This window comes from Pleurodeles waltl, chromosome 8 (assembly GCF_031143425.1).
Source record: "Pleurodeles waltl isolate 20211129_DDA chromosome 8, aPleWal1.hap1.20221129, whole genome shotgun sequence".
NCBI classification, from domain to species: domain Eukaryota; kingdom Metazoa; phylum Chordata; class Amphibia; order Caudata; family Salamandridae; genus Pleurodeles; species Pleurodeles waltl.
Genome location: NC_090447.1, coordinates 1,303,855,979 through 1,303,882,415, shown reverse-complemented (window position 1 = coordinate 1,303,882,415; position 26,437 = coordinate 1,303,855,979).

Sequence of the window (26,437 nt, the reverse complement as noted above, 5' to 3'; positions counted from 1 at the left end):
CAGAGAGAGGCTATGGGGCAGCCTCCTCCAGACGTTAATTTGTTTGGATCAGCTGTCTTTGGCCATTGTTTGAAGAAGTGTCATTGGATTAGACCAGGGTAGTATTTCGTTCTCACCGTTAGCTATTGGCTACCAGGTATGTTAGTCTGCCTGACTAGACAGTGTCTCCCATTGCAGTGCATGGCGGCAACGTATCCATACATTGTAACAGAGGCACATGTGTGCTTCTAAAAGTGTTTTTGCACCAATGTTAATTTTACACCAACTGTGATTTGCACCTAAATGTGTTTTTGCTCTTAAATATGAGTTGTAATCCTAAAATGTCTTCCACCTTGCTGCTGATGTTGCACCAAGGGTGATTAAGTACCTTAATGTGATTTTCCATCTAAGTGTGGTTTTGCTTCTAAACATGAAACCAGTACACAGATTACTTTGCAAGTAGGGTGATTTTGCACCTAAAACTGATTTGTCCACCTACTTATTTTCATGCAGCACTTATGGGTATATTGCACCAAGGATGAATTTGCACCTCAGTGTGCTTTCCATCAAATGTGTCACCTAATGTGTCATTGTACTACCACATTTGCTCTCTGTACGGAGGGCCCAATTCACAAAGGTCAACTTTGACCTGAAGTCTAAGGGCCCGATTTACAAAGGTAAGCTTATACTTCAGGTCAAAGTTTACCATTGTGAATTGGGCCCTTAGACTTCAGGTCTAAACTTAGATTTTAGATCTAAGGGTCTAAGTTTACCTTTGTGAATTTGGCTGTTAGTGATTTAGCACACTCCCAACTTAGCAACAAGTATGATTTTTTTAAATTAAATGTGTTTGTCTACATAAATACGATTTTTGCTTTTAAATTTGCTCCTAGACTGTTCTCCATGATCCTGTTAATATTGCATCAGGGCGATTCAGCACATACATGTGATTTTTCACTTAAAATTTTCACCTCCTTACAATGTACTCATCCCCAGTGCTAAAGGTGGAGGGTGAAGCTCCTCTGGCCACAAGTAATCTTAATTCAAGTTTGACCAATTTTGGCTTTAGAGTGAAGTTGAACACAGACTCCTCCTTTTACAACAATGAAAATGACTCTATGGTTATGGATATTGATCAGTTGTCAGATATTACAAAGAAATTCAAATTGGATGGGGCCGCAGGTCCGAGTGGAATTCCAAATGCCCGTTTTAGAAGAGACGTAACATATTGGGCCTATAATTTGGCGCTTCTTTTTAATGATCTTTACCATATATGGCAGCTGCCAGATGCATGGAAAGGTAACAACTTCTGCCTGATTTACAAGAGCGGTAATCCCGCTTCCCCTCTAAACTACAGGCTAAAAGCATTGATTGATGTTGAAGCAAAGCTTTATGCTTCCTGTCTTTTGCAACAACTATTAGTATGGATAAATGAGAAACATCTTATTCCACGAAGTCAGACAGGTTTTAGAGTGGGTATGGGGCATTAACAAATCTAACAGCATTATCCTTGTTAGGCATGAAGGCCAGTTTTAGGATAAGTTGGTTATTTGCGTGTTTTATTGATCGCAAGTCGGCCTTCGATTGTGTTCCTGGAGCTCGACTGTGGGAAAAAGTGAAAGGTTGGGGTTTGCCGAGCAGCTTATTGAGCACAATTATTGAACAATAATCAGATATCTGGGTGCAAGTTAAAATTGGAGAGGGTGGTCAAGTCACTAATAGAGTTCGAACTGCCAATGGCCTCAAGCAAGGGTGTATATGAGCTCCAACATTGTTTAACCTATACCGTGCAGATTTGCCCGATGCTCTTTCACTTGAAAATAGCCATTCACCTGTATTGGTCTCATAAGCAATAGCATGGTTACAGTATGCAGATGATATTGTATTACTTAGTCAAACACCAGTCGGACTGCAGCGTAACATAAAGGCGCTTATTGGTTATATGGATGAGCAGGGTCTTGCATTAAATTTGAAGAAAACCAAGGTAGTCCGGCTGGTTGACTTGAAATACAAATCACTTGCATGGTTCATTAAAGGAAATCGGGTGGAGGTTGTTTCTTCATATAAATATCTGCGACTCATAGTGAATCATAATCTGACTTTTAAACCTCACCTTGCTGCAGCTCAAGCAAAAGCACACGCTCTGACTTATGATTTCAAGCTACTAAAACAAAACCTGATTTGCTCTTCACTAAATTACTTGCTTTCTGTAATGTTGGCACGTTTAATGCCAACAGTTACTTATGGAGCCGAGATTATGCGGGGCAAGGAAGTAGTTGCTTTTAACCGAATTCAAATGAGGGTTTATAAAACAGTGTTTCAGATTCCAAACTCAGTTTCGCCAGCCCAACAACCTTTAGAGTTTGGATTGAAAAAACATGCATTCCATGTAAGTGTGCTTACATTAAACTTAGTTGGAGAGTTCGAGCGGCTGAGGTCGGTTCTATCAGCAACCTATGCTGGTTGGAAACAGAGGGACAACAGCGTAGCAATGTGAAAAACTCATGGGGTCATTACTTAAATGATGCTGTCAAGGAATTAAGTTTGCAAGAAGCGTGGGCCATGAGCTTGGGGAAAGTGGAGCAAACGTTGCTAACAGGTCTTTTTCTCTTTTAACAGACAAAAACACGTTTGCTCTGAGACGGCATGCCCGGTCTGTATTATCATCTAATAAAACTCTACAGACACAGGAATACCTTCCAGTGTCCTTTTCTCAAGTTCTCAAACATCAATCCATGGTATTTCGTTTTGGTATGATGGAAACTAAAGATATTGCCCCTTCTTGGAAATATCAGTAGCAGTTTCAATCTTGCCATCTTTGTAGGTATAAACAGGAGTGACTTGCACATGTTTTCTGTGTGTGCCCGGTGCCAGAAGTCCAAAGGAAAATGTATTTGAAATATATTTTTAGGATTTTTAACATTCGTTCATGTAGGCAAGTGGCGATTAGTTGGCTAAGTGGCACTTCAATTCTTCTGGCCTGTAGGGGTACTAAATTTATACTGCCATTTTTAAAGAAATGTCTAAAATAATTGAGTAGGCAAGAGGTAAAAGTTAAGAGATTTTTATGTTAAGGGGTACTAAACAGAATTTTTTTACAAAACAGGTGGGCGGAGGAAAACACAAGATAAACGAGCATGAAGGGTTTATTGTACTTTGGAGTAAGCTTGTAAGATAATTGGGTTTATAAATTGCAGTTGAAACGACCCCTGTCCGACCATATTAATAGCATTTTTATGCTTCTCGTATATTGTTGCACTGGCACTTTAACTAGGCTATTTGCGATTGTATGGTCTCAAGACTTAGGGGGTTATTACAACTTTGGAGGAGGTGTTAATCCGTCCCAAAAGTGACGGTAAAGTGACGGATATTCCACCAGCCATATTAAGAGTTCCATAGGATATAATGGACTCGTAATACGGCTGGTGGTATATCCGTCACTTTTGGGACGGATTAAGACCTCCTCCAAAGTTGTAATAACCCCCTTAGCCTTCATTGCTTATATTTTATGGTAGATGTATGGTCTTAATTATCATTAGGCTGTGATAGTTTTAAAATATTTTGTGTCTTTTTATGTGAACATCATGAAGAATGTTTTGTGTTTTATATTGCTAGGATTCTGTGATATGACCTTAAAGCTGGCATTGACTTTAATTAACTATGCTAATAAGTATAACTTGACAAAACTTGACACTTAAAATTGTTTCCACTCTTCCGTGGCTGTTGTATGTAGGATCCTTTTGCACCTAAACGTTACTTTGGATCTAGATATATTTTTACACTTCTTTGAATATATTTTTTATTAACAATTCGCTGTTTTACATTACACAAATACATTGACGGGTGCATCTTGTTCCCGCCATACACCACACTTATAGGAAACCTTTCTCTATATGGAGCATCACTTATATGCTGTGTCTTGGCTTTACTTCGTCCTGCCCTCTCTTTGGTTTCTATTTTCCTTAGCACTGATGTACTAATACTCTTGTCCTTAGGGGTCCTGCTCATTGTTAATTTGTGGTACCCTTTCATTTTATGTGTCTTCGTAACAGCTCTAATTCTACATTAAACTATGTACAAACTTGGTGGCTATTCGTGGGTGGTACTTATGTTAGTTGGGAGGTCTCGCATTGGGGATTCTATTATTATGGGGGGTGGTTGATCATCTTCGTTCATTTTCCTTCTGATTTTTTGTGGTCCCTGTCGACGAATTCCGTTCTGCCCTCTGTACCCTGTGTTTTCTGGTGGTATGTTCAACTAATTGCTTCTCCGGAATTTCTTACCACTCTCCTACCGGCGTATTTATAGGGCACTACCCGTATCTCATCCCAGTACCCGCTCAGGGCCCTATTACTGTAGGCTCCACAGTGGGAACTATTGGTCCTTTCATTATGTCCTCCCATCTCATCACTAGGGGGTCAACAGGCTGGCGGTACGGGGAGCCGTATCACGACCCCGGCGGTAGTGCCGCGGTCCCACCGCCGGGGCCGGCGGTTTCCCACCGTTTTAGCCCCGGCAGTGATAATCCGTCAGGGCAGCGCTGCAAGCAGCGCTGCCCTGGGGATTATGACCGCCAGCCTGTTTCTGGCAGTTTGCACCGCCAGGAAGAGGCTGGTGGTAAGGGGTGTCCTGGGGCCCCCTAACAGGGCCCCGGGCAGCTTTTCACTGTCTGCACAGCAGACAGTGAAAAGCGCGATGGGTGCTACTGCACCTGTCGCACGGCCGCAACACCGCCGGCTCCATTAGGAGCCGGCTCCTATGTTGCGGCCTCATCCCCGCTGGGCCGGCGGGCATAAACTTGGTTTGCGCCCGCCGGCCCAGCGGGGATGTCGTAATGGGGTTCGTGGGAGTGCGGCCGCATACCGCCACCCGCCAAGCTTGTAATGACCCCCTAGGTCTTCCCACTCTAGAGCCATGGGATTCTGTTGGATACCTTTTGCCTCCTCCGCCTTCAGGACCTGTAATTCAGCCCTGGTCCATTTCATTATGTCGTTTTTCCATTCAGCCAGTGGGGGGGGGGGGCCTTCCAACCCCTCGTAATCAATCTTTTATTAGAGGGCTATGGTTAAGTCCAGGAAACGTCCAGCCTGTTGGCGGTGCTTCCGTGGTCCCGGCCCTGGCGGTTTGAAACCGCCAGGGTCGGAATGACCACCATAGTCTTGTCATGATCGCTATCATTGCTGTCCAACCAGTCTGTACCACTGAGCATTTCCACACCATGTGGTCAAAGTCCGCCTCATTGCCTCCACATCTGGGACAGCTCCTAGGGTTGCCCCCGTAAATACGGAACAGTCGGTGAGGAGTAAGGTACGTTCTATGTAGATAGTTATAATGGATGTATTGTAAGCGAGTATTGCGCGAGATTCCCCGGGGATATGCCAAAGCCCTAGTCCATTCTGTCTCGGTTAAATCGTGTCCGACCGTCTTCTCCCACCTCTCCTTTAGAGAATATAGGGGGTCCAGCGCATTGTCTAATTGGGCACGGTATAATTTAGAAATCAAGTGGGGTTCTTCACCCAATGTCAGCATGGGGTGTAATACTCCATGGGTCATAGGTTCTGCATTAATCGTATCCCAGTGACTTTTCAGAGTATGTACCAATCTCCCAAAAGTAATGAATTGACCCCGGGGGACCCCTTTTCCCACTAAGTCATCGAAGTTTCTCAACACCCTTTCCTTGAAAAGCTCACCCACCGTCCCTATTCCTGTCCCAGTCCATGGTCCCAGACCCAAACCCTCGGAGCCCAACCTCTTTGGGTCTACCGCTAAGACCGACAGCGGTAGTGCCGGGGAGTAGGGTGTGCCCGTTTCCACCCTTTTTATACATCTCTTCCAGCATGTCATCGCAACTTTAGTCATTAGGTTGTCTCCAAGGGGAGCAATCCTCCTCTCTATTATACGTGCTGTTATTCGAGTTGTGTCCAGCATTCCGTGGGGGGTGAGCAAGTCCGTCTGTCCTTTGCCCATCATCCATCCGGCCACCCATTGCAGTTGAGACGCTAGGTAATATGCCTCAAAGTCAGGAACCCCCAGTCCGCCCATACGCGACGGTCTACATATAGTTGTTAGTGCTGTGCGCCTGCGGCCGTCGTCCCAAATTAGCTCCCGTAGCAAAGCGTTCAATTCCCGGAACCACGGCGGTGGGATCCACAACGGTAAATTAGTGAAATAGTGAAGGAGGCGGGGGAGCATGACCATTTTGGACAATGCCACTCTGGCCATTGTCGTTAGTTTCAGTGATCGCCAGAACCCAACTGATGAGCGCAGTGAGCGGAGCGTCTTATCTAGGTTTCCATCCCGAAGGTCACTCAATTCATGAAATATTTGAATGCCCAGATATTTAAAGGTCCGTGGGGCTCAGTTCACATCTCTCGGGCATGTCTTGGGGGGTATGCAGTCTGGTAGCATGGGAAATACAAATGTCTTGCCTCGGTTGAGGCGAAGCCCCGATAGCTCCCCAAATTCCTCCAGGATCCCCATAGCCCATGGGAGACCACTGTTTCCATCTCTCAGATACACTAGAATGTCGTCAGCATATAGGGAGATAGTGTGCTCATTTGGCCCCCATTCAATTCCTCTACCCACTCCCTCTTGACGCATCTGGGCCTCCAGTGGCTCAATTGCCAGTGCAAATAGTAATGGGGATAGGGGGCATCCCTGCCTGGTTCCCCGATATATCGGATATGTGTTGGATATTGTTCTGCCCGTCTTTACCCTGGCCAGCAGGGATGAGTATAGTAGGTCCACCCATTTAATCCAGTCCTCCCCTAATCCCATTTTAAGCATCACGGTCCTGAGATAGTCCCATCTGATTGAGTCGAAGGCCTTCTCGAAATCAACCGCAACTAAGACCCCCCAGGAGGTTTCTCTTCTTTTGGCATATATAGGATAGTCGAAATTCGCTTTAAATTTAGGGAGGTGCTGCAGCCAGGAATAAAACTGTTCTGGTCTCCATGAACCAATGTGGTCATGAGGGGAACAATCTGCTAGCCATGATCTTGCTTAGAATCTTAAAATCGCTGTTGAGCATTGAGAATGGATGAAAGTCAGCCACTGGTGTTTCCCTGTTTTTAGTCTTGGGGAGCGGGATCACCAAGGCCTCTCGCAGAGTGCACGGCAGCTCCCCCTGGCGGAGAGCCTCTGCGTACACCTCCGCTAGCTGGGGCACCAGCAACGTCCTATATTTTTTATAAAAGTCCATTGGGAGGCCATCTGTACCGGGAGTCTTCCCGGGAGCCAATCGCGCTATGGCCTCGCCTATCTCCTCTGCTGTCACAGGACCCCCCAAGCTATCTCTCTCTGCCAGGCTCAGGGTTGGGAGCGGAATTCGCCGCAGATGATTCTCAAAGGTCTCCACTCCTATGTCGCAAGGTTTCCTGTATAGGTGCATATAATATTCCTTAAATGCATCGTTAATTGGGCCTGGACTACGTCTGCATATTCCTTCTTTGTCTTGTACACTCGTTATGGGTTCTCCACCTCCGTCTGGGCGCACCAGCCACGCCAATAGTTTCCCTGACCTACCCTTCCCTGATTGTACTGATGCCAAATAATTTTGCACGCTATGGCATCTAATCTGCTCCACTATCCAGGAATGCTCTCTACGGGCTCGGTTATACTCCTCATTTTCTTGGTCTTCAAGACCCTGTCTCAACTCCCCTGCGTGTATTTTCTTCTCTAAGGCGGTCAGTTCTATTTCAAGTGTGTGTTTCACCCACACTGATTGACCCAGGCAGAAGCCCCTCGTCACCACTTTGAGTGCTTCCCATTCTGTGGCCCTAGATGGGGTGGATCCGTTGTTAATCTCAATATGTTCTGTCAGGTGGCACCGAAGGGCCTCTCTATATGCCTGGTCCTCCAGTACCCCAGGGGACAGTCTCCATGATGGTATTGGGGGCCTATCCTCCATTACTCTTAATGTCAGCAGCAAGGGGTTATGATCCGACAGTGTGCGGGCAAGATACTCAGAGCGGGTCATGTATCGCATAAGGCCCGCCGTGCATGTCATTCTATCAATTCTAGTGTGCAGTTGGTGGAGGCCTGAATAATACGAGTAGTCTTTTGGGTGATGCTCCCTCCAGATATCTACCAGCCCCCAGGTATCCAGCCACTCACAAAGTTTTTTGGCTATCCTAGTAGACACAGCGCCCTGTAGTGGGGGGACTGATCTATCCATGTTAGTGTCTAGTATTGCATTAAAGTCCCCTCCCACCAGCAGCTCTCCTGTACATTGGCGGGTAAGGTGGCTCGACAACCTAGTTAGGAAGGGGATCTTGTCCTGATTTGGGGCATAAATACAGCTCATGATAATCGGAATACCATATAGCATCCCCTCCACTATGCCAAATCTGCCCTCCTGATCTATATTGGATGAATCTATTCTTAGTGGGACCCCGGCCCTGACCCATATCAACACCCCTCTTGCATAGGCTGAGTACTCCGTGGCAAACACCTGTCCTCTCCATCTGCGCCTCAGCTTCTCTACCTCCCCAGCTACTAAATGGGTCTCCTGCAGCATTGCCACCTGCACACCTCTTCTCTTTAAGTAGGTGAGGATTTTATGCCTTTTGGCCGGTGTGCCCATCCCCCTGACATTCCATGTTAATAGATTGTAGTCTGCCATTTTAATATAGTAGTCTGATGATAGTGCTCTTGGTTTACCCTGGCTCCCGGCCTATTCCTTCCCATGTTCAGATCTATGTTATCGCTATACCATGCCACCCACATAGCCAAGCTAACTTGTAACCATAAACCCCAACTCCCCAACCCCGGGGCGCCTGCTAAACTGCAGGTGGCCCAGAAAAACGTGCAACAGTGCAACTTGTTCAACCATATAGCTACAGCTCTCACCAGCCTAATTGGACCAGCGAGGTACTGGTTCCGGGGGTGGCCAGGGTTGGAGGGGCCTCACATTCTCCTGTCGTACCCCAGCCCTAGGGCCTCCCGTATCATACTTATCAGAGTTTGTCAGCAGTCTGTGATGTCACCCTGGGAGCATGCGCAGAGCAGCCCAGGCCCCCATCCGAGGATACCAGTGTCTCTTCTGAGTCTTCTTCTGAGCCCACCGGAGGGGAAGCACCGCCACCAACCCGGGCCGCCGCCTCCAAAGACGCTCTCCTGCCTTTTTCTTTTTGCGTTCGTGTTGGCGCCAGCCTCGGGCGACTCCCGGGTCTTCGCGCCCCCGGGGCCCGGCGAGCCCAGCCCCCAGTCGCACCCTCATCAGCGGGTCGCTCAGCCCGGGGGCCTCGTTTCTCGAGCCATTCCCATGCCTCTTCCGGTGTCTGGAGAAAAGTAGTTTTCCCTTCTAGCATCACTCTCAGTCTGGCCGGGTACATTAACGAGTATTGGATCCCCTCGTCCCTGAGGGCCCTTTTGACTGCCAGAAAAGAGGATCGCTTATTCTGAACATCTAAAGTATAGTCCGGGAACAGCGTCACCTCTCCATTCGCTACTCTGAATGGGCCCTTCTCTCTAGCCTTCTGTATCAGAGTGTCCCTGTCCTTGTAATGCAGCAATTTGGCAATCACCACACGAGGCAGCCTGCCAGGGGCGAGAGGCCTTGCAGGCATCCGGTGTGCTCGCTCCAGCGTGAAGAAGGGTGTCAGGCCCCCGGGCGCTACCATTGTACTAAACCATTTCTCCAAAAAGTCCACCATGTTGGTCCCTTCGGCCCCCTCGGGAAGGCCCACCACTCGCACATTGTTCCTCCTATTTCTCCCCTCCGCATCTTCTGTTCTCTGTTCGAATCGCGTCACTCTGTGGGTCAGGGATGTCACCTCGGCCGCAAGATCTTTCTGTTTCGGCCCGATGTCCGCCAATGTGGATTCCGTTTCCTTGACCCTGTCCGCCAGCTTATGGTGGTCTGCTCTCAGCAGGCCTACCTCGACCGCTACTTGGTTGATGTTGCGTTGTAGTGTGGTCTTTGTGTCTTCAATCGCCCCTAATATTTTGTCTAGTGTGTCCTGCACATTGGGGTGTGAGTGGGTCTGTTCTTCCATTTCTTTGCGCCCTTTCGCCGACCCAGGCTCCATGGTTTTCTTCTTGTGTCGAGCCTTGGAGGGCATCGGTCGGGAGGGCCGGGGGGGCCGTACCCCCAGGCCGCGGGCCCGATTCTATGGGCAGACTCTCCTCGTTTTTAAGTACTGTGCCTCGGCGACCGCAGGCCCGGACCCGATCTCAGTTGGGTGTCGGTCAGATCCACCCCTGGTCTCCTGCTATCCTCGGCTTTCTTCCCCCACTCCTCGACCACTATTCTTTCCCTGGGCACACCGTAGAGCGAGGTGCTCCTTCAGATCCCGCTGCTACTCACCTGGAGACCGTCATTGACACTTCATTGCTTGGGCTGTTGGGATCGCCCACCTCTCCTCACTTCCCCGGGGGTTCGCTCCCAAGGACCGGCGTCAGCTGTTTAACGTTGTGTCCGGTGCGCCGTAGTCTGACTGGGCCTCACCAGGCCCCCCGTCCCGTTCCCACGGCCATCGCCTCAATCCCAGTTTGATCAGTGCAGCCACCGCAAGGCCCCGGTTTGCCCTCTTCACCCCTGGGGGCCGTTGTCTCTCTGACTCGATCTGCTGCAGAGGGGTCTTCAATCTTGTCCCTCGGCACGGGGGAGCACGCGTCCGCACCAGCTGAGGCCTCCGGTAATCTGACAGCGCCGCTCCCGGTGCCTCTCAAGTACATCCGCGGGTCGGGCCCCGCTCGTCACGGGTCCGCTCCTCCTTACTTCTGCCCGGTCACTGGGTGTTTCATTATGTGCTGTCGCTCACGGCAATCCCGGTCGCCGCGGCACACACTCCGGGGCCGCTGTCTCTCTCCGCGGGGGCCCAGGCCCACAAGGTCGCTCACTGCTCCCGCTCACCTCAGATGGGCTCGCTTCTCCGCACCCGGTGTCTTTCGAGCACGTCCGCGGGTCGGGCCCCGCTCGGCACGGGCTCGCTCCTCCTCACTCCCGTCCAGCCTCCGGATTTTTTGTTAAGTGCAGCTGCTCACGGTTCCCCCGGCCGCACAGACTCTGGGGCCGTCGCCTCTTTCCATGGGGGCCCAGGCCCACGAGGCTGTCCACTGCTTCCGCTCGCCTCGAGCGGGTTCGCTCCTCCGTCCCGATTTCGGGACTCCGATGTACAGTGTCACTCCAACTCCCGCTCGGTTCAGGCAGTCTCCGGCTCCGATCCGCCTCTTCACCCGAGTCCCCAGCTCCAGCCGAGGGGCTGGCCGCAGGCTCAGGAGTCCGCCGGTCTGGCCCGGAGCTGTGCAATAGGGTCCAGACAGCGCTCCGCAGCCCCCAGATAAGCTCCCCCAGGTCTCCTCCGCAGCTCTAGCCCCGATTGCACCAGGGCCGGCTCGCTGTATTCGGATAATTACAGGCCCCTCCGGAGCGAGGAGATTATGCGTGCGCCATCTTTGGCACCTTGGCCACGCCCCCTAGATATATTTTTACACTTCAATATGATTTTACTCCGAAATGTGTTTTCCTCCTAAAAAAGCTTTGAGTGCCTCCGCAAGTGATTATGCATGTAAGTGCATTTATGCTCCTAACTGTCACTTGTGCTCATAAATGTGTTTCAACACTTCTCTTTATATGTTACCCAGGTTGGTTTCTCACCTACAAGTGTTTTTGATCGTAAATGTGATTTTACATCAAAATCAGTTTTTCCTGTTAAATGTAACCCGTTTTCTTAAAAGTGTTCCCATGATCCTGTTGATGCTGAACCAAAGAAGTTATAGGCAACAATTGTTGCCTCGAACCATGTTTTTTTCTACTTAGTGTAGTGCCACAAAACTGCTTCTATTTCAGTAAAGGTGATTTTGCACACAATAGTGATGTTTGCTCCTAAACATTTTCCACACTCATACTAGGTGTTGCTCAAGGGCGATATTGCGCTTTAATATCTCAAACAAAATGCAATGTCATTCTGATGCACACCATTTACACCTCCTGGGCACCCTAATTCCATATTTTCACTATGTCCTAAGTAAATAAAATGAGGTTTTGCACCTGAAAGTTTGTCCACACTCTTGCTGATGTTGCACAAAGAGCTTAATAAGTGATGTTGCACCTAACTGTGATTTGTTTCACCTATATGTGATTTTAGCTCAGGTATAATATTTTCATGCTCATTTTGGTGCTCACTAACAGTGATTTTGCATCTATGTGTGGTGTTGCTCATAAATGTAAGTGGCACTCCTAAAAGTGTTTCCATTCTCTGTTTTATGCTGTTTCAAGAGTGAGTTTGCACTTAAATGTGACTTTGCTCCTAAATGTGATTCTGCACCTAAATGTGATGTGTATTTTCACCTAAATATAAATTGTGCTCTGAAAAGTGTGACACTTATAAGGTACCATGGCCACTTTGCCTTTCAATGTGCTGTCAATTAAATAAGAGGTCGTGCTGATTCACACCTCTTACACTTATTTTGACATTTTACACCCACAGTTTCTGTCTATATCGTCATACGCTACAGCTGCATATCACATGATTATATTATACCCACAAACCTAAAACAAAGAGAGCTTTATTCAGATCAGGTATTGGATGCAAGGTTTCTTTTCACCCCTGGGGTGTTCAAAACTACCCAGAAATACCACAAACACTTAGGACTGTCCACAAACCCTAATCAGTGACTAATACCGTAGCCTCCGAGTGGGGCCACTTAAGATTGGTCTTTCTTTTTAATATGGGCATAATCTTCCAGATCAATATCCCATGTGTTTCTTCCTCATCTCAAATAATACTTACTATCTTGGGCTACTTTTATAAGAAATGTGAACTAGTCATCACCCCGTATGAATATATGAAGCTCACGATCCAGTCCTGGTAGGTCAACCTCCATAACTTCACCAAATTGCTTGATATCCCAAAGGCCCTCAATGGTTCAATTGAAAGATTTATTTCACTCACCTGCAACACTTAACCTTCTGCCAAAGCTAGATGGATCCACCCCAACCACCACCAAGGTCCCCTCACTGCTCTTCTCAGGCAGAACAGTGTGAGGGCTTAGGAAAAGAGGAACACGAGTTTGAAAAGGCCTTTGGAGTTGTCCTCTTGTTATTACCCTGTTGGACTTCACTTCTAACATTCAGGGATTCTTTTCACTGACGATGCCCTTCTTTAAGAGATGAAATACGGGTGTTCGGGAAAGCTTTATTTTCAACAAGATTACTTTTTCTCATTAACTATTAAAACTTTTTTCCAGATTCTTTTCCCCAGTTTCTTGTTTCTCCACTCATCAAAAATACCGTATATCTTTTGTTTCTACTTGCGATCCTTCAAAACGAAACCATTTGGCATTCGGTATCTCTTTATGCCTCCAAAGAGTTTTTCCAGGAGGGTGAGAATTCTTTGTGTTATTTCCAATAAAACAGTTCTCCTTCTCTGAAAAGTCTTTAACAGCAGTGTTTTACCCTTTTGACTTTACCCACTTAATTATTACTTGAATTTAGGAACTCCAAATGAATCATTATTATTGCAATCCAGGGGACCCCCAACTAAATAATTTTTGGAATGCAGGGACCCACACTGAGTCATTACTGGAATCCGGGGACTCTGATCTAAGCAAGTTTGATGATCTGAATAATACACAAAAATATGGAAACACGCATCCATCAAACAAATACACAAGTGAAGAAATATTTTGTTTAATTCACAAGCAAATGTAAAAAAAAATCAAAGTTTTAATTATAATGGAAAGGTTAGAGCTTTTCTAAATTCAATTGAGGCTACCCATCGTCCGTACACAATTCTGTTTGATGCATTTGCCCAGCTCCCATGAATCAAAAAAGAACACCAATTCTATTTTTAAAGAGTGACGATGCAGGCGCACACAGCCCAAGTCAGCTGAAGGGTGCCTGGCTTGAATGGGGGTGCTGGGGAGGAGGCCTTGGAGAGACCTGTATGATGAGCTACACTGGGCCCAGCTTCGCCCGGAGGCAGTCCTGGAGAGTGCTGGGGCTGGAGGAGAGCCGGAGGCCTATGGAAGAGTGAGGGTGGTGCCATGGTCCTGACATATGAGGGTGCCCTCGTTGAGATGGTTGCATACACTGCGACTGCCAGCCTATTCTGGGGCTGTCTTGGACCTGGCTCTCCAAGGGGAGGCATGACATTGCTCCACAATATAGAGCGTTAAGAGCCAGGAACACAGTGGCATTTGCCCGGGAACACTGCTATAGGGCCTAGAACATTCTGGAGGAGTGCTGGGACCTGACTCAACACCATGAGGGGGTACCTCTGTGCAGCAGACACAACATAATTGAACTTGGACCTTCGTCAGTGGCACGGGCCTTGCACACTGAGGAGCAGGGAGGACCTGCTGGGGACAGAGGAGCACATATGCTACAGTGGGGTAGAGGCACTGCACAGTCAAAACCCCTGTAAACCAAAAGCCCCACTGAAATGGCCCAAAAATGGCCCAAAATAAACATGCTCAGGTGCAAGAAGGATGGGCAGCTGGAGTACTCTCCTCCGCCCTCTACAGCGGGCTTGAAACAACTGACCTCAATGGCAATAGGACTATAATAAGAAAAAATCATGGAGTGGAAATATCAATGGTGCCTATGTGGTAGGATATGGACAAGCTCCGGGAGGGGACAACTGTTGTTAAAAATACTGTGACAGCAATAGAGATGGTGGTGGATAGTCACTCTGAGCACCTGAGAGAGGTGGAACTGCGACTTAAATCTCAGAAGGACAAACTCACAGATTTGGAAGACAAGTCATGAAGGAACAACATCCGTATGGTGGGCATTCTGGAGGGGGCGGAGTCTCAGCCTCTGGAGGCATATCTGAAATCTTTGCTCCCACAGCTCCTGCCCTTGTATACATTCAGAGGTATGAAGGCTCTGTAATTTAATTAACCACATTCAGTACAAACTTAATTTTATGTGAAGACCGAAATGAATCCTAAGTATCAAATGATCAGTAATGATACATGGATAATCAATAAATAATGTGCTGAACAAACAGAATTTCCATCATACATGTGTTTTATTCAGACATATGCAAACACATATAGGTATAGTATGATAAAGTGAATCAGTAGTGCAGACAACGCAGTGCTGTCATAGTATAAAAATGGACAACAGTTACAACACAAAAACACTGTTTATCCACCAGTGGTTTCAAGTCCTTAGAATTCTAGGACAGCTTTCACAAAGATAGCCAGCCCTCTCTGTTTATTGCAGGTGTCAACAATTTGGGGATTCTGTTGATTTTCTAACCCTGATAATCTTGAGGGGTCTCCTCAGGACGACGTCATCAAAGTACAACACGAAAAAAAGATGGGTTTAGGAATTCCAGAACATTATCAAGGAAATATTGATATTCCACAGGCACATACAAGTCGCTGTATCTGCAATATAGCAGGAGATGTCTGTACTCCTCTCTACAAATGAACCAATTAAGTCACAGATGCATTGAAGGACCAGGAGATGATTGATGTGGTCTGGGCACAAAAAAACCCAGGCAAGAAGACCCCACTGAGGTGCCACCTAAGATGATCATGGTCAGGATACAACCATACCGTAACAAGGTGTGTATCCTCATAGGGGCACGGAAACAAGGTACAGTCAATTACAATGGGAACCGGATCTCCTTCTACCCTGATTACAGAATGGTGATGGCGAAAAAATGACGCACATTTGAGGATGTGAAATGCAAACTTAGGGACATGAACTTACCATCTGCCCTACTCCCCCTCCTAGACTGCACATCTATATGCATTGCAAGCAATTTGTTTGGCAGACCAGAGAAGTCTATGAAATGTATTGAACAAATGAGTCTACCCACATGTTGAAATGAAGAATCATGGATTCAAAAGGTATGAAAACTGGTCCTTTATTGGAGCATCCCATCCACAGCCAACTAAACTCTCCTCCTCTCAGCTCTGCTCTCCTCAAACCTCTCTAACATTCCATATTCTACATGATGTCAGACTATGACATCAGCCTGAGAGCAGAGCAAAGAGAACAATCTACATTAATATTACAATTGATTATATACCACACACCTCCCTCCTAAAATAAAATTGCTCCAGACAACTATATACACAGTTTGAAAGAATTTACAATAGAATAGATAACAAAATACAATGCATAAAAAAAACACTAATCTTAACAATTTCCAATGAATTTTACAATTCTATTAAGATTCCATATTCTACCATCTTTTATCTTCACGGCATTTCTGAATAGTTTAACAACTTCAAAAGGTCCTTGGAATTTACTCTTGCCTTTACTCAATGTCGTTTTTTTGATCAATACCTGATCTCCAATCTTTATATCAAGCTCACACACACCCTTCTTGTGGTCATAATACAATTTCCTTTTTTGCACATTAACACTCTCATGCACATTCTTCTCATCCATTATGTTTTGATCCATTACTTCCTTCCTCCAACGCACCCATGCAGGTGCAAGTGATGTGTTAGCCTTCCGACCTCTGAAAAGTTCGAAAGGAACCTTTCCTGTTGTAGAATGAGGAGTCACCCTATAAGCATAAAGAAATCCTTTTAAGCCTTCCTTCCAGTCTCTATTTGAAGCATTCTCTAGTTGTATACATTCTTTCACGCACCTGTTGAATCTTTCAATTATTCCATTACCTTCGGGATGGTAAAGAGAACATCTTTTGTGCCTTATACCAGACTTCCCAAGGAACTCACTCATTTCTCTTGAGACAAACTGCGGTCCGTTGTCCGTGACAACAGTATCAGGAAAACCTTCACGTCCAAAAATGTCATTGAGAAACTAAATTATTCTCTTGGTTTCTGTACTGTGACATATACCAATCTCAGCCCATCTGGAAAAATGATCAATAAGCACTAACAAATAAGTGACACCACCCCTACCATGTAACGGACCCACAATGTCCACTGCAATTTCTTGCCATGGTTTTAGTGGCATGTCTCTTACACACATTGGAGGTACTCTTGTTTTATAAACTTTGTCACTATTGCAACATTCAATACATTCTCTCACTACCCTCTCCACTCTCAAATCCATTCCCGGCCACCAATAGTCCAGACGAATTCTAGCCTTTGTTCTGCTCATTCCTTGATGACCAACATGCCCAAGAGTAACAATTCTATCTCTCAAAACCATAGGAACCACTAATCTCAGACCTCGTAACAACAAACCATCCTGAATAGATAATTCATCCTTTACCTTCCAATAGCCACACAATTCTACATCCTTTTTGGCATCATGTGTCCAATCACCTCTGATCTTTTCACACACTTGTTGCAAAACCTCATCCTGTGCAACTGCTTTCTCCCATTCTTTCTGTTCTACAATACCACCTGTCACACTGCACACAGAAACATTCCTTAAACCATACTCACTCGAACTCTCTTCCGCATTAGAACTCAATCTGGAGAGACAATCCGCAACTCTATTATACGAACCGGGAACATAATGCACAGTGTAATCATACTCTTGTAAACTGATCACCCATTTACTCACCCTTCCTGAAATAGAATCTAACCCTTTCCTCATGAATACCTCAACTAAAGGTTTGTGGTCAGTAAAAACTTCAAATTTTCTCCCCCACACAAAATTTCTAAGTTTGTTAACTGCCCAATGTACACACAAAGCCTCTTTTTCAATTGTTGAGTAGTTGAACTCCGGTCTCCGTAACGTCCTAGAGCAAAACACTATGGGTTTGCGAATCAAATCCTCATTCTCTTGTAACAACACAGCTCCTAAACCTTTTTCACTCGCATCAGTCATGATTACACTTTTCTTCTTGGGGTCAAATGATTCCAAACACCCTAAAGAAGACAAAATACTCTTGATGTTCTTAAACTCCTCTGAACACGCATCATCCCAAACAAATTCAAAAAAGAATTTCAAGAGCTGACGCATGCACACAGTTTTTGAAGCAAGATCCGGTAGAAACTTTGCGTGAAACTCAACCATTCCTAAAAAGGACATCAACTCATCTTTTTTCGCAGGTGCACGGAGATGCAGAATATTATCCACCAACTCCTTCTTAGGATGCAGACCTGTTGCAGAAATCTTGTGACCTAAATAATCCACCTCAGTTTCCTTGAAATGACACTTTTTCAATTTGAGTGTGAGACCATGATCTTTAAGGATGGTAAGCACTTTCCTAACCCTCTCGTCATGCTCCATCATTGTACTTCCATATACCAAAATGTCATCCTGGAAACACTTGACACCGGCCATGGAACCAAACAAATTATACATTAACCTTTGGAAAACCGCAGCTGCAGAGACTAATCCAAAAGGCATTCTTAGGAATCTGTATGTACCAAAAGGAGTGATAAACGTAGTAAGATCACGTGAATCAGGATGTAACACAACTTGGTGATATGCTGAGGTCAAATCAAATTTCGTATAAAATCTAGATCCAGATAGTAAAGTGACCATTTCTGTGATGTTGGGTAATGGAAATTGATCACTGATGACACACTTATTGAGATTCCTCAAATCCACACATAACCTCAGCTCACCAGATTGTTTTCTTGCTACTACAATGGGCGAAATCCACTCCTAAGACTCTACAGGTTCGATGATACCTTCATCACACAGTCTCTTAATTTCCTTTTCCACATCATCCTTCAACGAGATAGGAATAGGTCGCACTTTGGCTATAACAGGAACTGAACCTTTCCTTAATTTTATTTGATGAACATAACTCTTCAAACAACCCAACTTCAAACTGAACACATCTTTAAATTCATCAACAAATTCTCGGAAAGACTCCTCTATTCCTGTACTTATTTCACATACCTGACCAAGAGCTTTTACATATTCATCCTTAACCATCACTGGAGAAGGAGAATTAGGATCCAAGATGACTTTCAAACCAGCCTGATGAGGCCAACTCAATACACTACCTCCTTTGACTGGAACATAAATTTTCCCAAAAATTGTGTTAGACTTGTAGATAATCTCCGCTTCAAAATATCCCCTCAAATCAATGACCTGCCCACCATAACCCCCAGGAACCAGATCAGGACTTTTCAAATTAACCTTGTGACTAAAATTTTGATCAAAGAACTCATTAGAAATCAAGGTTAACCATGCCCCTGAGTCAAATAACATCTCAGTTGATTTTCCTAAAATAGATACAAAATCCTTAGGATGTTTTTTTTTCCCAGTAGCCAGTGAAACAGACAAAATACAGTCCTCAACAGTTTTCACAGGTATTTGTTTTTTTGCAGATTTACAACACTTAGCAAAATGTCCCTTCTTATTGCAGGATCTACAGGTGGAATTCACAGCAGGACATTTTTTGTAAGTAGCATAGAGCACAGTTAAACCAAAGATAAACAATTGTTCCTTGGACAAGGCAAACTGCTCTCCTGAGCTCAGTTTTGACATAAAATCAATAATTATTTCACTCTCTCCTGAGCATGAATGGAAAACAATGTTAAAATTGAACTAAAGAAAAACCTTAGTCCAAAATTGAAATACACACGTTCAATTAATTCAACTAAACGTGTAAAGAGTAGTCAGCACAATGTTAGAAAAAAAAAACACAGCTGATGTAAAAAAAAACACAGCTGATTTCAAGTCAAACCTTAAGGTAAAATAAAATCAATACCTTAAGATTTCCACATAGCAGAATTCTGAAAATACAACCCCTTGCAAAAAAAATGGCACAAGTCAGGAAAAAAAAAACACAACTCAGCACGAAGTAGCCTGACAAATAGTGTTAAGATGCTCCAGATGATCCCATCCTCGTCGCCAGTGTTGAAATGAAGAATCATGGATCCAAAAGGTATGAAAACTGGTCCTTTATTGGAGCATCCCATCCACAGCCTACTACACTCTCCTCCTATCAGCTCTGCTCTCCTCAAACCTCTCTAACATTCCATATTCTACATGATGTCAGACTATGACATCAGCCTGAGAGCAGAGCAAAGAGAACAATCTACATTAATATTACAATTGATTATATACCACACAACATAATGTATGTCTACCTGGGAGTGGGATGACGGGGGGGTTAGCCGTTAAGATCTGATTTGTAGACCCACACGGGCCTACCCAGAGGGACACGCACATATAATTGACATACTACGGACGACATGAAAGTTCTTGTATTGATTATGCAATGGTGCACCAAGACAATGTAACAAACATAAGCAGTGCTCAATATTCGGATGGCAATATGTCAGATCACGTGCTGCTATTGATAGAATTTACAGGTACTATGTTCACCCACCATAGATCTCGCTGCCGATTTCCGATGACGGCACTGCACGACACCCCATACAGGAAAGAAGTCAGGACTATGATACAGGATTTTTTCAGGTCACTAAAGGTTCTGTGGCATGGCAATAGTGGTGTGGGTAGTATTTATAGCCATTATAGCCACTCTCATGGGAGTCTGCATGGGTTAACATATGTAGTCAGGAAATTTCTGATGGGCACAATAGAAGAACACGAGGACCGCATACAATCACTGGATGAACAGGGCTGTAGATGAGGATGAATGCAATGAGGAACTAAAACACCTTGAGGGGGCTAGGGAATGCCTGAGTAATCATGACTATAAAATGTATGGTAAATTGCAGCATGAACAAGGGAAAAGCCTGGAAGACTGTTGGCATGATTGGTCAACTGAGAGAAAGGAAATAGGGCGTTCACAGCTATATGCAATCGGACAGGCTGGGTGGTCCCTGACGAGGAGTCTATACTTCACTGCTTCAAGGACTTTTACTCCTCTCTCTATGATGATCAACAGAAGGAGGGCCAAGGGGCCATTAAGCGACTGCTTAACAAAGCTGATTTGCTGCGACTATCTCTGCACTCAAAGAGACATTAAATGCTCCAATCACTGAGGGTGACATTCGATGAGCCATTAGGAATTTGGGCAAGGGAAAGGCCCGAGGGAGCAACAGAACCTAAATGGAATTTTATCAATAATATGTGGATGTGCTGGATAGACCACTCCTGGACCTGCTCAATGAAGCAGCAACAGTGAGGACTTTTCCTGCTAAGTTATCTGAGACACATATAGTCGTCGTTCCAAAAGCTGCGAATGACTCACTGGACTCTGAGGCATATGGACCACTCTTCTGTTGATGAATGTAGATGCGAAAATTCTGGGCAAAATCCTAGCGGGCAGGCTAGCAAAACCAGTAGATACCCTGATATACCCTGACCAGATGGGATTCATGGGCAGGCGGACGACCAGGATAAGTAAAATTCTACAGACTATGGACCATGTCATTCCAACGCTATGTCTTGGGGGAGTCCTACATTGGGCATTTCTCGTATACCAGGGGAGCGCAGCACTGGTGAGAATGGGTGGCCCACTGTCAGACAGCTGGAGTAATCACCGGGAAGCTCGACAAGGGTGTCACCTGCCACCGCTAACCTTCATGTTGACTATTGAACCAATGGCACAACTGATGTGGTGTAGATATACGGAGGATGGGGTTTTCCTGGGAGGCCGAAGTATCATAATCATGCTTTATGCAGATGACATTCCATTGACAATAACAGACTCACTGGAAATAGTGGCCCAACATGGATCATACATTGAGGGAAGTGGGGCGATTTTCTCTGTTTAGGCTGAACATGAAAGAGTCTATTTTCTTTCCGTTGAACGGGGCAGACAAGGGCGTTATATCTGTGATACTACTACAACTGGTCAAGGTGCCTTTTCGGTACCTGGGTATCAATCTAAGCAGTGAGCAAGGACATTTATGAATAAAAGGTAGAAACATTACTACAAGATTTGGATGCCAACATTAAAATATGGCTTTGATTTCCAATTTTTATAATGGACCGCATATTGCTGAGCAAAATAATAATGTTACGAAGGGTGCTTTCTGCGATGGCCCATATGCCCATGCTGATCACAGAGAAGTCCTTCTGTAAGCTAGGTCAGTGGTTCCCAACCGGTGGTCCGTGGGCCCTTGGGGGTCTGCAAAACCTCATTAGGGGGTCTGTAACTGCTTAGAAAATGAAATAATATTAACAGATTAACAAGGTGTATGTAAGTAAAGTGGTTATATGTGCAATTGAAAATTTTAAAACGTACTGTAAATGTTAATGAATTTAAAATTGGAGGCTAAAAATTCAATTAGTATCCTCAGATTGATTCCTGTGAGCAGTGCAGGTGCATCAAACCAAATGTAGTATTGACGATGTGTGGCTTGAATTGAATTTAGAAAAGCTCCAACCTTCCTATTATTATTTTTTTATATACATTTGTTTGCAAATTAAAAAAGTGTTTTCATTTTTGTATGTGTTTGATGAATGCCTGTTTATATATTTTTTGTGTATTGTTTTACGTTTCCAATCATTGACAATGTTTAGGCCAGGGTCCCTGCCTTCCAGTAATGGCTCAGTGGGGGGTCCTCGTATTCCAATAAGGATTCAGTGGGGGTCCCTGTGTTCCAGTAATGATAACGTGGTGGTCCACAGAAGTCAAAAGGTTGGGAACTACTGAGCTAGATGACCTACTGAAACTGTTGTACTGGGCAACTAGCATGGTGAGAATAGCAGCCCATGCACAAACTCCCATGGGAGAAGGGAGGTTGGTGGCTCCTAATTTGAGAGCATATTATATGCTACACAATTATATTATGTTGTCCCCTGGCTAGCAGAAGATAGGAGGGACCAAGTGTGTGACACACTGGACACACTGATAGCACCCGGACACCTACTGTCTACCCCACACAGGGCTAAGAAGGCTCTTAAAGCCACACTAACACACTTTTCAGACGCTGGATATGGGACAGATCGCCCAAAACAGACTGTCACAAATGTCAGCTAGTGCAGTGGAGAACAATACTATGGCCCTCATTATGAACACGGCAGTCCGTACCGTGCCACCGGCGGTGGCTGTAAAAACCGCCAACAGAGGAGCGGTCCGGACCGCCAAATAATAAACCAAACGAAACACAGGCATCCAGAAAACCACTCACCGCCAGTAGAGGAGTGCCGACGACGGCGGCAGAGACCGCCCACAGGCCCACGGAAAGGCCCAACCCACCCATCAAATAATGAACCATCAGTTGCCACCAGTTCCTGGGCGGGTACCACCGCCACTCAAAGCCAGGCGGAAATTAACCAAATCTAATTGAACACTCACCGGAGGCCCTCACAACGCGCCGAAGCAGACATGGATAGAGAGCTGCAGATCATACCAGCCCTGCTCCTTGCCTTATACCTCCACGACCGAGACCACCAACGAAGACGACGATGGTAAGTACCGCAACCTATGAAACAAGGGAGAAAAGGGCACAGTTACATACCTACCCACTCCACCCACCCAGCAATGCCCCCGCAACCCTTCACAGCAGCACAAGTCATACACCCCACAGCAAGAGGTACTTACCTGACACAAAGAAAATCCAATTTGACCATAGTACATACCCACACCCATAAACAATTAAACGAAAGACCAGGTTTCAACATTGTGCCGCCAAAACACAGCCTACACAGAAATATTTTATTAAAGCTCACAGAGCCAAAAACCTTAAACATGGCCAATGGCCAGTCCGTACAGCTACAAGTGCCATGGGCCACAACGGACCCAACCTGACTCCCATAAGTACATGGTACTCCACCAAATGGGGCCACAAAGGGGCATCCAGGCACCTCATGGAACGGGGGCAGGGGAGTTGGGGGTGGGGATTTGCGACGGGGTGGGCCTTGGACTTTCGTTTGGAAGGTGGAGGCTTGTCTTTGAAGGTGGCAGGGGGGTGTTTTGAGCGGGTGGAGCCAGATGGGCTAGGCTGTGCCCGGGCCTTTTTCTTCTCTGGGGAAGAGGCACAGGAATGTGAAGGGCGGACAGGGGTGGGCTGTGAAGTGGAAGGAGTGGAAAGGGCAAGGAGGTGAGCACGCTTAGGGACAAGACGGGGTGGGCCAGTGGGTTGTAAGAGGTCAGCACGGGAGAGGAAAAGTTTCTTCTGAGCAATTGGGGTGGTCCTGGATGAGGGCGTGGGAGTGGAGGCAGAAGCAGTGGATGTATGTGGTGTAGGGGTGCGTGTAGTGGGTTCAGGTGGCTGTATAGTATGCTGTGGTGTGGTGGATGTGTGATGGGTGGGTGTCTTGGTGCATTTGTGTGTTTTTGGAGGAGGGGGGTGGGCACAGTGGGAGACGACAGGCAGCTAGTGTGGATGTATGTTGTGTGGGTGTCTGCAAGTCTGGTGAGTGTGCTGCATGTGTCAACTACAGTAGTTGTGAGTTCAGGTGTGGTGTATGGGGTGCATGTATGGATGTCTGCTATTGTGGTGAGTGCATTAAGAGGAGCAGCAACAGTGACTGAAGGTGCAGTGCATGAGGGTGTGGATGTAGAGGGGACAGACAGGGAGGCAGAAGAGGTGGGCACACTGGGGGAAATGGATGTTGTTGTGTGTGCATGTGTCTGTTGGCTGTGTGAATGCTTGTGGCAGGAGGTGTGGTGCTTGTGTTTCGAAGTGTGCTTTTTGTGTGTTGATGTGCCTGACTGCGTGTCTGAATGTGTGCTTTGGTCGGGTGAAGGGAGTGGGGTGCTGGAAGGGGTAGAGGAGGTTGAAGGGGGGACGGAATGGCCAGGGAAACTGGCTGCTGTCCAAGAGGAGGCCAGAGCCTAAAAAGATCTATGAAGGGCAGACACAGCACCGTGAATGCCATCCAGATAGGCATTTGTCTGCTGCACCTCTGATGCTAGCCCCTGGATGGCATTGACAATGGTTGTCTGCCCTACAGAGATGGTTCTCAGGAGGTCAATAGCCTCCTCTGTGAGGGCAGCTGAGCTGACTGGGACAGGGGAGGAGGTGCCTGGGGCGAAGGAGACGGCGACCTTTCTGTGTGAGCGGGCACGGGCAACTCGGTGGGGAGCAGAAGGGAGGGCGGTGATGGAATGGGGGTGGCGGAAGATGTCACTGTAGTGGTGTGGCCACTAGGGTCCGCCACCGCCAGGGAGCCCCCATCAGAGGAGGTCTCGGAGTCACCTCCTGTGGTACTCCCCTCGCCCTCCCACCCACTGGTCCCCTGGGCGTCGGATGTCCCTGCCTCCGAGGATCCGTGGGCAGCTGCTTCCCCACTTGCCGGTGCCTCAGCTCCCTCGCCAGATGTTGCTGCTGTACCAAACAAGAGAACAGGGATGGGGAGCCAAAACAGGAGAGACACTTGTAAATAGCTGAATGGAGGTACATAATGGCCAGACATACACCCACCCAGAAGACACACCCAACAGGCAGCACCGTTCACTATGCCCCTGGCCATGCCCCTGACTACTGACCAGAATACTGCTCTACACCCATCCCCTGGACTACCTAAGGAGGCGATGTGTGGGAGGCCTGACAAAGACACCCCTACACCCTTTGGGGACCATAATGTACATTGAAACCAGTCAGAGTCCCTGCCTCTAAACAGCATGAACCCTAATGCACACACAGACATCCTTCCAGACTGAAGTCTGTGACATGAGTACTCACCCCCTTGTGACTGCTGTGCAGCCTTCAAGCGCCCAACCAGGTCTGGGTACGCCACCACTAGGATACGTCGCATGAGGGTGGGTCAGTCCCACCTCTTTCTGGAGTGGGTGCTCTGCCGGTTGTAGACACCCAGGGTCCGCACTTCCTTGGCGATGGCATGCAAATGTGCCCTCTTCTGGTGGGCGCTGACCTAAAAGGGTGACACAGATATGGAACACAGAGGTCAGGCAAGATAGGTACAACTGCTAATTGTCCACTATGGGACGGACAGTACTCTCAGACTTACAGGCCATACGCACGCAGCATGCCATGCACCACGGCCCATGCAGGCTCAGAGGTGCACACATATGTCCATTCAACACCATCCATTACACCCAAACAGTGTCCCCCAAACCCAGACTCACCTGTACCTCTGGCCATCCGTACAGTTTTGCGTACAGGGGCAGGATCCCGTCCACTAGCCTTTCCAGTTCCTCCTGGGTGAAGGCCAGGGCCCTTTCCCCTGCAACACAAGCCACATCCATTGCCAGAGGCAGGCCACAGCAGTACACATAGTGGATTACCTTTCCGCACGAGATCAGAGAGTCAAGTGAATAATAGATGACGAAATTGTGTACGTACCGCGGCGGTGTGCACCGTCACCGGCGATCATGATACACCAGGATTCCCCATTGGCATCCATGTTAACCAATGACGGTGCGTCCGGAGGTAAACACCGCCTACGCTGTGACGTCAACCGCTAGCGGTATGAGGTCACTTCCACAACGAAATGCCTGGATTACGGTGGGCAGACATTTTGGCAGTAACTATGCATATATAAATAATAATGTGCACAATGCAGGCCCTACTAGCCACATGAAGCACCTATGCATATGACCATTCCGTAATATACCACACATAAAAAACACTGTTCCCTCATTGAGGTGTAGATGTAGATCTGTCAAGAAGCAGTTAATGTTGAGTCACTACAATGAAATATGCAGTGCACAATTTATGACAATGTGTGCCTATGTATATGTGTCCATCACACCTTTTTGATACCCATTGTAGGTACCGA